Source organism: Artemia franciscana, chromosome 18 (genome assembly GCF_032884065.1).
Source record: "Artemia franciscana chromosome 18, ASM3288406v1, whole genome shotgun sequence".
NCBI lineage: Eukaryota > Metazoa > Arthropoda > Branchiopoda > Anostraca > Artemiidae > Artemia > Artemia franciscana.
Window position 1 is genome coordinate 29,462,019 of NC_088880.1, and position 12,742 is coordinate 29,474,760.

The window sequence follows — 12,742 nt, forward strand, 5'->3', positions numbered from 1 at the left end:
ATATTTACTTTAATAGTTTGGATCCCTCAAAACTGTCTCTCAGCATTCTGTGCCTGTAATAGTGCCTGAATAGCTTATTTATGCTGCGATCGTGAAGAAACCTCAAGAAAATCTTGACAGTCTGATTGTCCGTAAAACTTTTTTAGATTCTTCAGCTGGTAATTCTAGTTCAAGCATTGTAATTTTTAAGTCATGGAAGGATGAATGGCGTGTTGTCATGCTTAACAAAACTGACACAACCACATTTGTGGAAGCTATTACTAACTCTAATGAAGATACATTTGTGAAAGTAAAATCAAATTCATTTTTTGGCATTACTCGGGGTGCTCCTCAAGAAATCTCGACTGCTGAAATTCAGAGTTGCACAGAAGCGTTACAAATACGATCATCCAGATCTTTCCGCCTAAAGTTCAAAACTAGAGAACACCTAAAAAAACAAAGACAATCCTCCTAAAATTGGCTATGAGCGGCTTCCTGCTGTAGAATACAAGTTCCTAGCCCCTTCAGTGCTATAGAGGCAAAGCATTTGGCCACACTTTCAATAACTGGGTTAATCCAGGTATAAACTCTCAGTGAGCAGGCCAAGATGAGAACTCTACAGACAGTCCTTATCAACTAAACTTAAATTATGCACTGTCTAGTGAAACTGACGACCAATGCTACGCTTATACATGCCCAGTAGCTCAGAAACTATTAAAATGAGTCTCCCTTTAAGAAATACTTCTTGGAATATGAGTGGTGCAATGATCAATGAAAATTATGTTTTATGGTAGTTCATGGTGGATTGTGATGTACTTTGTGCACGGGAGTACTTTTTATCGATAGAGGAACTATACCTGATGTAACTTAATGGTTGGGTTAAAGTATTTGATGTGCTTTGGTTGTCGAGTGAAAGAGGAAGACCCTCTGGGGCCTGGCTCTTCTTATTTATGCAGAACTTAGACCCAAAACAAATTCGTTCGTCTTCTGATTTCTTAATGTCACTTCAATCTTTAGACGTTGCTTGGTTTTCAATATATATGCTAACTGATTACCGTGACTTATAAAGTTCAGCATAGCTTGTAATAAGCTTGCAAATAATGTGTCAGAGGTACAGAAAAAATGTCCTACTGTTATCGTTAAAGAAGCTATGAACTGTAATCTTAGTTATATTAATAGTCCCAAGATAGAGATCATTCTTAGTTCCTGCGCTCAACTAATGGTCATTAACAACTATCTTGCATTTACATATGTGCATGATAGTTGGTCTACATCCAATCTTGACTTTTTCCTTTCAACGTTTCCATTCAGTCTCCTTAGTGAGAACACCTTTTTGGATCTATTGAATTTTAAAGCTTGTTTTCAACTTGCATTAATTCAGTGCTTTAAACTTGAATTATTTCAGTGACCATAGCTAATTCAGTGACGAAATAAGTAGAGTGTATACCTGCAGTGTTAACTAATTCTGAACATTGAATTTTAAATATTTTGCTTGGATAAATAATTAGAAAAATTTTGAGTTAACGTGCACTTTTCAGTGCAGCACAGGAAAGGCAGATGGGCTGAACTTACAAAGTTTGGATTGGATGTCCACTTGGATGCATTGGTGAGGCTCGGCCCTCACGTAAAGATAAGTTCTATTTTGTTTATCTTCTGTTTGCTTTTTGGGATTATGCCACATTCCAAACAGTTTGATGCTGCTCTTTTGAGGTTTCAGAATTACCCATAATGGCTAGTAAGGATCATTCAAATCGGGATAGAGAATAGAGCAAAATAAGCCTATTTGGTTTTTCGCTACGGATCGCAAGAAGAATATAAACTTACCGAAGCAAATTTACAAGCTTACGAATCGAACACTAGTTTGGACTGATGATGAGCATTAGCAAGAAAGTGACAGAAAAATAACAGATATGTCTACGCTTAGAGAGTGAACTGACACTATTGTTAGTAAGGTTTATGATGCAATTATGCTTGAATACAACACTAAGTTTAAGCAGATTGATCAGGCTTTAAAGGGTATACGTAACCAAATCGAAAACTTGAAAGAAAGAATAAACAGTATCAAAATGAAGTTTAATGATCTTGATCAGGAAGGATTCCTGGACAGTATGGTGTTCCATAGAGTTAACCAGCAGTTGGGGTGGACCTCCGAGTAGCGGTACTGCATTACTTGAATCAAAAAATCTCCTTGCCCGAGATTACTGTGTCCCAATTCACTAATGTGACCAGATTGCGTCTTGCTGGGCCTGATAGAGAATTTTCAACTAGAATTGCTCCGATTATAGTCAAATTTTGTAGTAAAGATATTGCGAGAGCTGCATACAAAGCCAAATCTCGTTTGGTTTCGAGTGGAATATTTGTAGCTGAATATCTTACGATAAGACGTAGAGATATTCTCGAAGCAGCTACAGATAAGTTTGGTCAGCGAAATGCATGGTCTGACCGTGGTCACATATTGTTAAAACCGAGTGAAGGGATTGCAATAAAAACAAATACGGTGTCTTGCTGAGTGCGTCTATAGTGTTTCATTTAATGTTGCATAAATATTTAAGTTATAATTTTTATGTGCAAGGTTTGTGTGAAGGTATATGTCATGAATGCATTAGGGATTCATTTTTCTTACAAAATTATCCACTGTTTTTCTTATTTTTTTACGTGATTCAAATTACCTTTTTTTATTTTTTTTTACTGTTATGTTAATTAATATCGTATTAGGTAGAAATAAATATTGATAGTTTACCGCAATGAAATGATTTCTACTGAATTGAATCGATTTAGCCTCTAGGAGTATTTGTCAAATGGTACTGCTTGAGAAAATAATCTAGTGACGATTAAACTCAAGCCGTTAAGAGACAGTGAACATATCCAGTTTCCTTATGAATCGAATTCACCGGTAAATTTAAAGAGTCTATGATTATGTTCGTGGAATGTCCAGGTAACAACAGTTATCATGAATTATTTCAATTATTAGATGATATTGAGTCAAATTTAGATGTTATAGGTTTATGTGAAACGTTCCTGACTTCAGATCAGTCTCACTCGTCTTATTCATTTCCAGGTTATAAACTGATAGTGAAGAATCGAGTGTCGTTAAACCGTAGAGGGGTAGGGCTCCTGATTAAACATTGTCTTAAGTATGAGGTTAGGGAGGACCTGATAATTTGGCTAGAAGGTGAGGTAGAGAGTAATTCTGTTGAAGTGGAGTTTAATGGTGGAACGAATTTGATAAGTACGCTGCATTGGCCACCTAGTGACCACTGGGAAGAGTTTGTTGAAGGTATGAATGACATTTTTAGCAAAGTATCTGATAATGTGAGCCATGTGGTGATGGGGGACTTTAATTTTAACCTTTTCGATTTAACAGGTCATAATATTGATTTTTTTAATTTTATGATTTCAAATGATTTATTCCCTCTGGTGAGTATTCCTACCCGCATCATACCTCAAACTGCAACCCTGATTGACAACATCTTTGTTCAATCGAGAGACCTAAATGTAAGCTGTACAGATGTGATTCCATACCACGGCTCGGACCGCCTATCATTATTAGCTGTTATAAATTACCCAGTAGTAAAATTACCCAAAAAAGAAAATTAAGATAAGCATTTTGAAAAAGAAAATCTTAGAAAGTTTGCTAAGGAGATTAGTGTTATTGATTAGAGTCCCGTATATACTGAAAAAAAGATGCCCAACGGAACTGAGCCAACCATTAACTGTTCTTATGCCCATTTACGATACGACGTACCCCATAAGGGTCGTTAAATCAAAAACACAACAACCGCGTAAGCCATGGATTACCATTGAAACAATTTAGAAACTAAAGCTAAGAAATGCACTTTACGTAAATTTCCTGGATGAACAAAGTGACGAATTATTTAATTCATTCCAAATACGGCGGAATTTCGTAAACAAACAGCGTCGCAAAGCCATTACCAAGTATTATAACAAGAAGTTTCAAGAAAACAAAGGTAATATAAAAGATATATAGAATTTTATACGTGAATATATTGGTGGAAATGATAAGAATGGAAATGAACTAATCCAACTTTATGGTTGTGATAGATATGATGAAGAGGGAACTGTAAATAAATTTGGGGATTTTTCAAATATTGGTTTAAATGTTCAAAACACTGTAAAAGACAGATGTAAAGAGCCTGATGATTCTGGAACTGATGACCGATGTAAACAACTTGATTTTAAATTTGAACCCTGTTCTAGTGCAGAGCTTGTAAAAATTGTTAAATATATGAAATCAAATTCTGCTGGAGTTGATGGATTGTCTCTTAGTGCATTCAAAATTGTTGCTGGATATATACTTCCTTGTCTAATTTTTATGATTAATCTGTCACTAGAAAAAGGAATATTTCCAGAGCAACTAAAGACAGCAAAAGTAATACCCCTTCATAAAGAGGGTTGCAAAAATGAAATCGAAAACTGGAAGCCAAATTTTATTCTTCCCTTATTTTTAAACTACTGGGGAAAGTAGTACACAGTCGGACTTATATTTTCCTACAAAATAATCAATTATTAAGTGAAACTCTGTTTGGCTTCCATAAAGGGCATTCCACAGCGCATACTTTGCAACATCTTGCTGATTTTGTGAATAATGTGTTTGAGAGAGGGGATTTACCAATGTTTATTTTTATTGATGTCCTCAAAGCGTTTGATACTGTGGATTTTACTGTGTTGATTAAAAGGTTGGAATCACTAGGTATTCGTGGAAATTATTTAGAATGATTTAAAAGCTACCTGACAGGGAGACCGCTTACAGTTGTAATTAATAATATTATGTCTTCGGCGTTTTCGGTTAGGTGCAGAGTACCTCAAGGGTCAGTGTTTGGTCCATTGTTATATTTAGTATATATTCATTCCATACGTTTTTACGTGAAGGAAGCCTGCACTATATTGTTTGCTGATGACACTGCTTTGAATTTATTTGGAAAGTCTATAGATGAGTTGGTTGGTAAAGCAAATCATGTGCTGGAAAGACTCGAGGTGTTCATGCATGTAAACTTTCTATGTGTTAATGTGAGTAAGACATTTTTGGTGACTTACAGTAGAATGGGCTGTCCTGTTGATTTAGATGGCCTGGTCACACTGTTCGGAAAGCCTATTCAGCAGGCTAGTAAACTGCGTACCTAGGATTCATAGCAGATTGTCATCTGTCGGGGAGAAATCATAGTGAAGCTATTTCTGCTAAGATTGCCCGTAGTGTATGCATACTTCGACGTTTTAAACATTTCCTACCACATAAGATTCTTCTTATACTTTATTCATTACTTTACCCGTATATAGCTTATGGTTGCTTTATCTTGAATAGCAATTATTGTTACTAATTATAAGCGAGTGCAGGTTCTTCAGAATAAAGCGATTAGGATTATTGGTAAATATGTTGAAAAGGTCCATACGACTAGTGCTTGTTATAAATCCCTGAATTATTTGAATAGCCAAGTGCATGATTGTGAAACGAGAAATAGTGATCATATAGCAATTGATTCAACAGGTACAGTTAGATCAGCATTTACGATAAAATATACGGGCCCGCTTATTTGGAATAAGTTGCCAGTGAGTATTAAGATGGCCGAACACCTGCTTTCATTTAAGAAAAAAAATGAAAGATAGTTTGTTAGAAAGTAATTTTTTCAGGGGGGGCTGGGAAGGGGTCTTTGGAGTGTGGTATAGTGCAATTTTTGGGGCTGTTTTTTTTTTGTTCGGGGGGGGGGTAAATATTATGATGTTTTTACAAATAAGAGAGATTGATTTGCAGTTTGAGTTGATTATAGTTATGTTGTGATTTTTAATGGAATGTATATATTTTTACTTGTTATTGCCGTACGTCTACAAAACTGTAAGGTTTTTCTTGGTGCGGCAGCATTTTGTTAAAGATTTGTTTTGGTTTTGTATGTGAAGAAAATGAAATAATAATAAAAAAACGAAGCCGAGTGCAAATCACCCTTTTTCCCATGTTAATATTACAGTCAGCGTTTTTGACCATCTACCGCAGTGGTTTTCAACCTTTTTTCCCCCATGGACCCCTTTTCCCTTCTTTTTATCTTGGTGGTCCCCTTCATAGCTATTGGACATAAGAACAATTTTCTATTCTTCACTAATATAAATTTTAAGGTTTTAATTATCAAAGAAATAGTATACGATTAAGCTTCATTTTTTAATGAAAACTAGTTGAATACAAATAAAACATTCTACTATAATAATAATAATTATGGTTATTATTACTAATATTTTGATAATAACTACAATATTACATTGTTTCTTGGCAAGCAACTCAAGCTCATGGAGAGTAGAGCTCCTCAGGTAGTTTAATTCACTCCAACATTATTTATGTGAACTGGATAAAAAAAAGGAGTTAAAATTAAGTGTGTGATTAAAAAAAAGGAAAAGGCATGTTTATTCAATGAGATCCCTGTGGTTGATTATTCTCGACGAGTTTCTTTATATTTATTCTTTTAAATATATTATTTTATTTTATTCTTTATATATATATATATATATATATATATATATATATATATATATATATATATATATATATATATATATATATATATATATCATGAAAAGAGAAATCACCAATGCAACAGTACAAACACAAAAAAAAAGAGAGACAGAAGGAGAAAAGGAAGACTGTTTTCCTAAATTAGTGATTACTATAGAACAGCACTTGAATGAGGCCTTAACCCTACTCATCCATACAATCACATAGGTCAAACAGCATAGCCAAACACAATCAACCATAAAGAATAATCCATGGACAGGCAGTCATGTCGTCAATAAGTATAAGTCGTCATTTACCAAACAATAGAAAAAATAATAAAGACAAATAATTCAGAGGCAACAACCCAACACAAGGGCTCATCAGGAGAATACACTTGCCTATAGGGTTTCGCCACATTAAATTCTCTAGCCAGCCAAGTTTTGTGGCTACCACAGAATATCCATGGCATCCCCGTCTCAGGTATCATCGCCAAAATACATGCCTATGAAAAAAAAAACAGCAAATGTAGAACAACCAAGTAACACCAAAACAAGCTTATCCTGTTAATATATCCCTCTTTTTAGCAACAATAGGTAAACTAAATATTATAAATTTAACCAAATCACAAATATTAGCACATTGCAAAAAAAATGAATGAACTAAACAATTATAGAATTCATCTTTACCATTTGGCTATTTTAAAAAAAAATCCGCTCTATAAGAAACACAATTCAAAATAAATGGCGCTGCATCATCATTTGTCGAACCTCCGAAATTAGTTGAAAATTTCTTTAAGTATTTCCAGATAATTCTTTTGATATTTATTTAAAAGTTCGTTATAATGAAAACTAAATTTTTTAAATTGCCAAGCTAATTTATTTGCAGAAAACCTCTTGATATCAATTTTTGGCTTAAGATTTTACATCTATTTTTAAAATCAATATAATTACTACAAATCCTTGCATAACGAAGTAACTGTGAGAAAAACGCCGAATACGTGATATTTGAGTGTATATTACTTTCAGGGAATGGGAAACTAATCACTTCAAAATCAAAATCATCCGTTTTATTATACATTTTAAAACTTAATTTATTATTATCACAAATATTAATATTTAAATCTAAGAAATGATCTTCATGACCAGCGCCATGACTAGGTTCAAGAGTAAGCTCTGATGGATATATATTTTCAGAAATATCAATGAAATCTTTACAATTTAAGACCAAACTATCATCTAAATATCTTTTATTATTTGACAAAACATGTTTTAAATTATTTGGATTATTCTTATCCATCCTATATTTATATTCTGGTTTACTTAAAAACAAGTCAGCTATAAATGGGCTGGGATTCCCCCCCCCCCATGGGAACTCCCACGATTTGCTTGTACAAATCACCACCAAATCTTATATAAGTATTGTATAAAACAAATTCTAATAACTCAAAAATCATATCCAAGCTGTAACATCTCAAATTAACTGTGGTATTAAAGCAATTTGTCCATATAGATTTTTTATTATAAGTGTCTATTTTTAAGAACCTTTTACTAGATAAAAGGAAAGATTTCTTGATAACAGTTTTAAAATTATCTAACACTACATTAAGTGATGAATTAGTATACATTGTCGCAAAATCGAAAGACTCAATTCTTTTAGCTGAAACCATTGTTAAAGAATCTATCACCTGCAGTGAATTATTAACACTCTAATATGGATTAAAATTCGAAAACTGTTTAATAGCAGAACAATAGGTTTTAAGTTTATTTACAATTTCCTTTAAAATTAAAGAGAGGTCGGTAGCAGCAATGCGGGTTGGACATATAGCTGCTTCAGCAATAAACCGTGGTTTAGGGGGATTCTTATGAAATTTTACAGTCCAATATAGGAAAGGGAACTTTTTATCATTGTCATTTATTTTAATATTAAAATTTTTAAAAAGTATTTCTTCAGTCTTTTCAATTAAATTCTCATCCTCTAGATTTACCTTTTCGTAAACATTAGTTGTGCATAACTCCCTTTTTAAGATATCACAATACAGCTTCTGACAAATTATGGCAAAATTATTATTAGCTTTATCCACTGGCACAATTACAAATTCATTTTGTAGATTAGCAATTGCTTGTTTAATCTTTGCATTATAAAATAATGATTTAGTGTTACCATTTTTTAAGTTAGAATATATTTTAATTCTTATTCTACTAATAATTAAATTCTTCCAACTTTGAAAACTCTCTTTATTTTTATTCTCTTTCTTACACCACTTATCAATAAATAAATCAAAATCATTTTCCAAGCCATCAAGAACACTCGATGGTTTCAGATGATGAGAAAGACGGAAATTAGCCCCTTTATTCATTATAATTTGAAGATCCTCTTGCTTTATTATTGACAAGTCCCCTGTTATAACATGTTTGTAAGTAGGATTTACAAATGGGCCAAGTTGCTTACAATTACAAACCAGTTTCCAATTTATATCACTATCTAATCTTTTAAGTATTAAATTATAATTAAAAATAATTTGCCCAATAGTTTTTGAAAATTTATAAGTTAAAACTGGACTATCATTATAATTCAAATTACTAGGAAGGGCCTGTTTCACATGCCGCTGATTTAAAATTTCTGGTAAATTAATATCTTCAATCTGCCTACAAGTAAAATTAAGCGTATGGTAAATGTTTGAGGTAAATAGAAATTTTTAGTTAATATAACATGAATGATAAGAAAAAAAAACTATAAAAATCATTCATTATTATCATTAGGGTCACCATTGACATTTTAACTTTGTCAGCTGATAATTATATCAGATACTGCCAAGATATAAATTAATATTTTAAATTCATATCAAAACGGGAAAAATTTGCCATTTTTCTCTTCAGTCTCTTATGCTGGAAAATAAGTTTTTTTTATTACTGAAATACAACAAAAACAAAAAATGCGATAGAATGTATGTATTAGAAACTTTTTTATATTCCTTACCTTGTCAGGCTGAAGTTGAACGTAAAACTGAGGTGAATTGCTTGGGTCACGTCGACATCGTGTAAACATCGGAAATTAATAATTGTACCGGAAATAGCATGGTTTCTAAGATATGTCGAAAGATTATGATCTTTGCTTTTGCCACAGACCAACGCGTAATAGGTAAGTCGTTACAGATATATGGTTAGGTACGGGCATTGGGAAGGAGATATCTGCTTAAAAATAAATATCAAAGCTCGCCGCCTACTTCATGAGAAAGTCAAAAGATTTTCACCTTCGCTTATTTTTGCCACTGACTGATGGTTGAATATATAAGTCAAAAGAAATTATAAACAAATTAAAGAAAGAATTATTAATATATGTTTATCAAAATAATGTAGATTACAGTAGAAATTGAATTTTTAAAAATAAAAAGCGTTCTGAGTTGGTTTTCTTCATGGACCCCAAAATATCATTATTGACCCCCCAATTTGTTGTGTTTTGTCTGTGGACCCCCAGAAACCTTACATGGACCCCTAGGGGTCCATGTGGACCCCGTTTGAAAACCAATACCGGTGTCAAATGCACTTCGCGTTGGTTCAAGTAATCCTAGTACCCCACTTAAGAATCCTAACCACTGTGTCTGGAAATGGGAGTGGCCAAAAATTCATGTACCAACGTACCATTTTGTTTCTGATAACATATAGTCAAAAACTAAATTGCCTTATCACCTATGGCGGACTAACTCGGGCTTAGGTACGACTGAAAAGCTGTTGTCACTGGATACCTATTGCTGTAAAATCATCACCTGCTGAGAGTGGCCAAAACTATGGCTCTACCTAATAGAAAAATTGGAATCGGAACAGAAATACCAAGGTGTAAATACCCGATAATCGGGTATTATAGTAAAAGAAGTATTAACAACACCTGGAACATAAAACCGCATAGTATCTACATATACAAGATATAATAAAGGACTCAAAACAGAACCTTGCGGGACACCACAATTTATAAAAAATTTAGTAGATATAACATCATCAAAACATACACGTATCGACCTCCCTATCAAATGAGATTCAAACCACTTTAAAGTACTACCTTTGACTCCAAGTGACGTTAGCCTATCAATTAAAATTTTAAACTGAATCGTTTCAAACACTTTTTTTTAATCTATAGAAACCGATAAAATCATTTCACCATTTTCAATTGATGCATTCAGAAAATCAAGAAAATGCTGCATAGCATGAACAGTAGAGTGTCTTTTTCTGAATCCAAACAGACTATCACTTAAAAACCATGTTTTGTTAAATGTGCATAAAGCCTTTTATGCATAACTTTTTCGTACAACTTCGAGAAAACCGACAGAAGAGAAATTGGTCTCCAGTTAATCAGGTCAGTTTTTGAGCCACATTTGTGTAGAGGAATCACTCATGCCTCTTTAATTTTTTTACGGGAACTCTCCCGATTTCAGTGATAAATTAATCAAGTAAACAAGGCATGGGAGGAGACAAACCATAATAAGCTTGAAGGTCTTAAGGCTTATACCGTCACTACCTGAAGAGTTTGACTTAATACTTGTTACATTTTCTTTCAACTCCTGTATATTCATTTACAATTTCTTTCAACTCCTGTATATTCATTTCTTCGGTTTCCATTATTCGTCCCAGGCCTCTATCATCAATGAAAGCATCCTCACTTGTTCTTTGACTCAGTGGCTAGTTTTCCTTTTGAACCACTTTACCAATCGTCGATATGTAGGCACCGAAGTGATTCACAATGCTTTTTTTACCTTCGTAGACTTTTCCATCCACAATTAGTGAAGTTGGCGTATTTTTCTTTTTGTCACTCCCCAAAACTTCTCTCAAAACCTTCCATGTTCCCCCTGAGTCCCCCTTTGTTGCTCCAAGTTTCAATTCATAATAATTCTTGACACAAGATCTTCATAAAGTATTAACTTGATTTCTTACTTTTCTGAATTCTTCAAAAATATCAGCACTTCGGCAATCTAAAACGACTGATACAGTAGGTTCCTCTACTTAATCGTCTCGACAAGTTCCGGTGTAACCCAAGACTTTCTTGGTAATTCCCTTGTATTATTCAACATTTTTAGTGAACATGTTTTATCATATATGGGCTGGAGAATCTAACAATATTTCAGGTACTTCTAACTCTCAAAAATGTTATCAATTATAGTTGCTGAATGACTAGTTATACGTGTTGGAACCCCAACAAGAGGAAATTCAAGATATCATAATAAGTTGAGGTTAGATGATACTTCCAATGACATACACTAAGAATATTCTAACTTTTTTACCATAGCGACAACGTAACTGGAATATATTTACTCGATCTATGACAATCAAAATCAATTGCAAAATAATCATTTGCTATTCAATCACGAAGTATATCTTTCAGTCGAAAAGGATCAGATTGAAACTGACGCAACCAATTTATGTCATTCAACTGATCTGACATATAATACGGAAATAATCAGTTTGCAAATCACTATAAACACAAAGTTAACCTATATGAATAAATTGGTTTGCAATACGGGACAGCCGAAATAATAATAATAATAATAAAGAAAATCGGGTTCTCCATAGGAGGGGGGGGAGTAAACAACGAGACAAATCAGAAACAAAACAACGGTAAAAGAAAACAAGCAAGATAATTCGCAAAAAAAGATCAAACAACGAAGGCAAAACAATAAACAAATAAGTACTAATATCAAGAAATAAAAAAAGATACTAATCTAGAAGGTGTGTTCAACCTTCCGAAGCCTCCTAGAAGTGGCTTCACCTGGTAGACGAGCAAAAATACGGCCTAAGTCCAACCAGACGATCTTTGCTCCGTACTTATCTCTAGCACTGTCCAGGAGAATCTTGTGCTGCTTCGTGAGATATTCATTCACAAAAACAACCGATTTCGCTATATTAGACTTCGCTTTAAAGACAGTATGCGCATCTTTGTTAGAAAATTTGACAATCACAGGGGCAACTCGACTTTCATCTGTAATTTGAGCTGCAGGCTTTCTATACATTGTATAGAAAGAATTCGATCACTCATATAAGCACTAAACCCCATCTTGTCATTTATTATATTGTGCATCGTTACTTTAAGGTCAACACAAGGGGTCTGTTTGACTCTTACGAATACAAGGGAATCAAGCTGAGTTTCTTGTTTATACTCGTAAAGTCTATCTTCCATTTTTGCAATACGATTTTCAGGTGACTCTATTTGAGCTCTTAACCCCTTAAGTACTTTGCCAATATTATCAAATTTTCCATTGTATTCGACTGATATTCCATCATAAAC

The 12,742-nt window shown here is 33.5% G+C and overlaps 2 protein-coding genes across 2 annotated transcripts in view; both read right to left on the reverse strand.

Annotated features, from left to right (window-relative positions):
- LOC136038848 (zinc finger protein OZF-like) overlaps positions 1-12,742 on the reverse strand; it is a 79,281-nt gene that overhangs the window by 56,017 nt on the left and 10,522 nt on the right. The gene's annotated exons all lie outside the window — the stretch shown is intronic.
- LOC136038849 (zinc finger protein OZF-like) overlaps positions 1-12,742 on the reverse strand; it is a 135,525-nt gene that overhangs the window by 54,867 nt on the left and 67,916 nt on the right. The window lies entirely within an intron of this gene.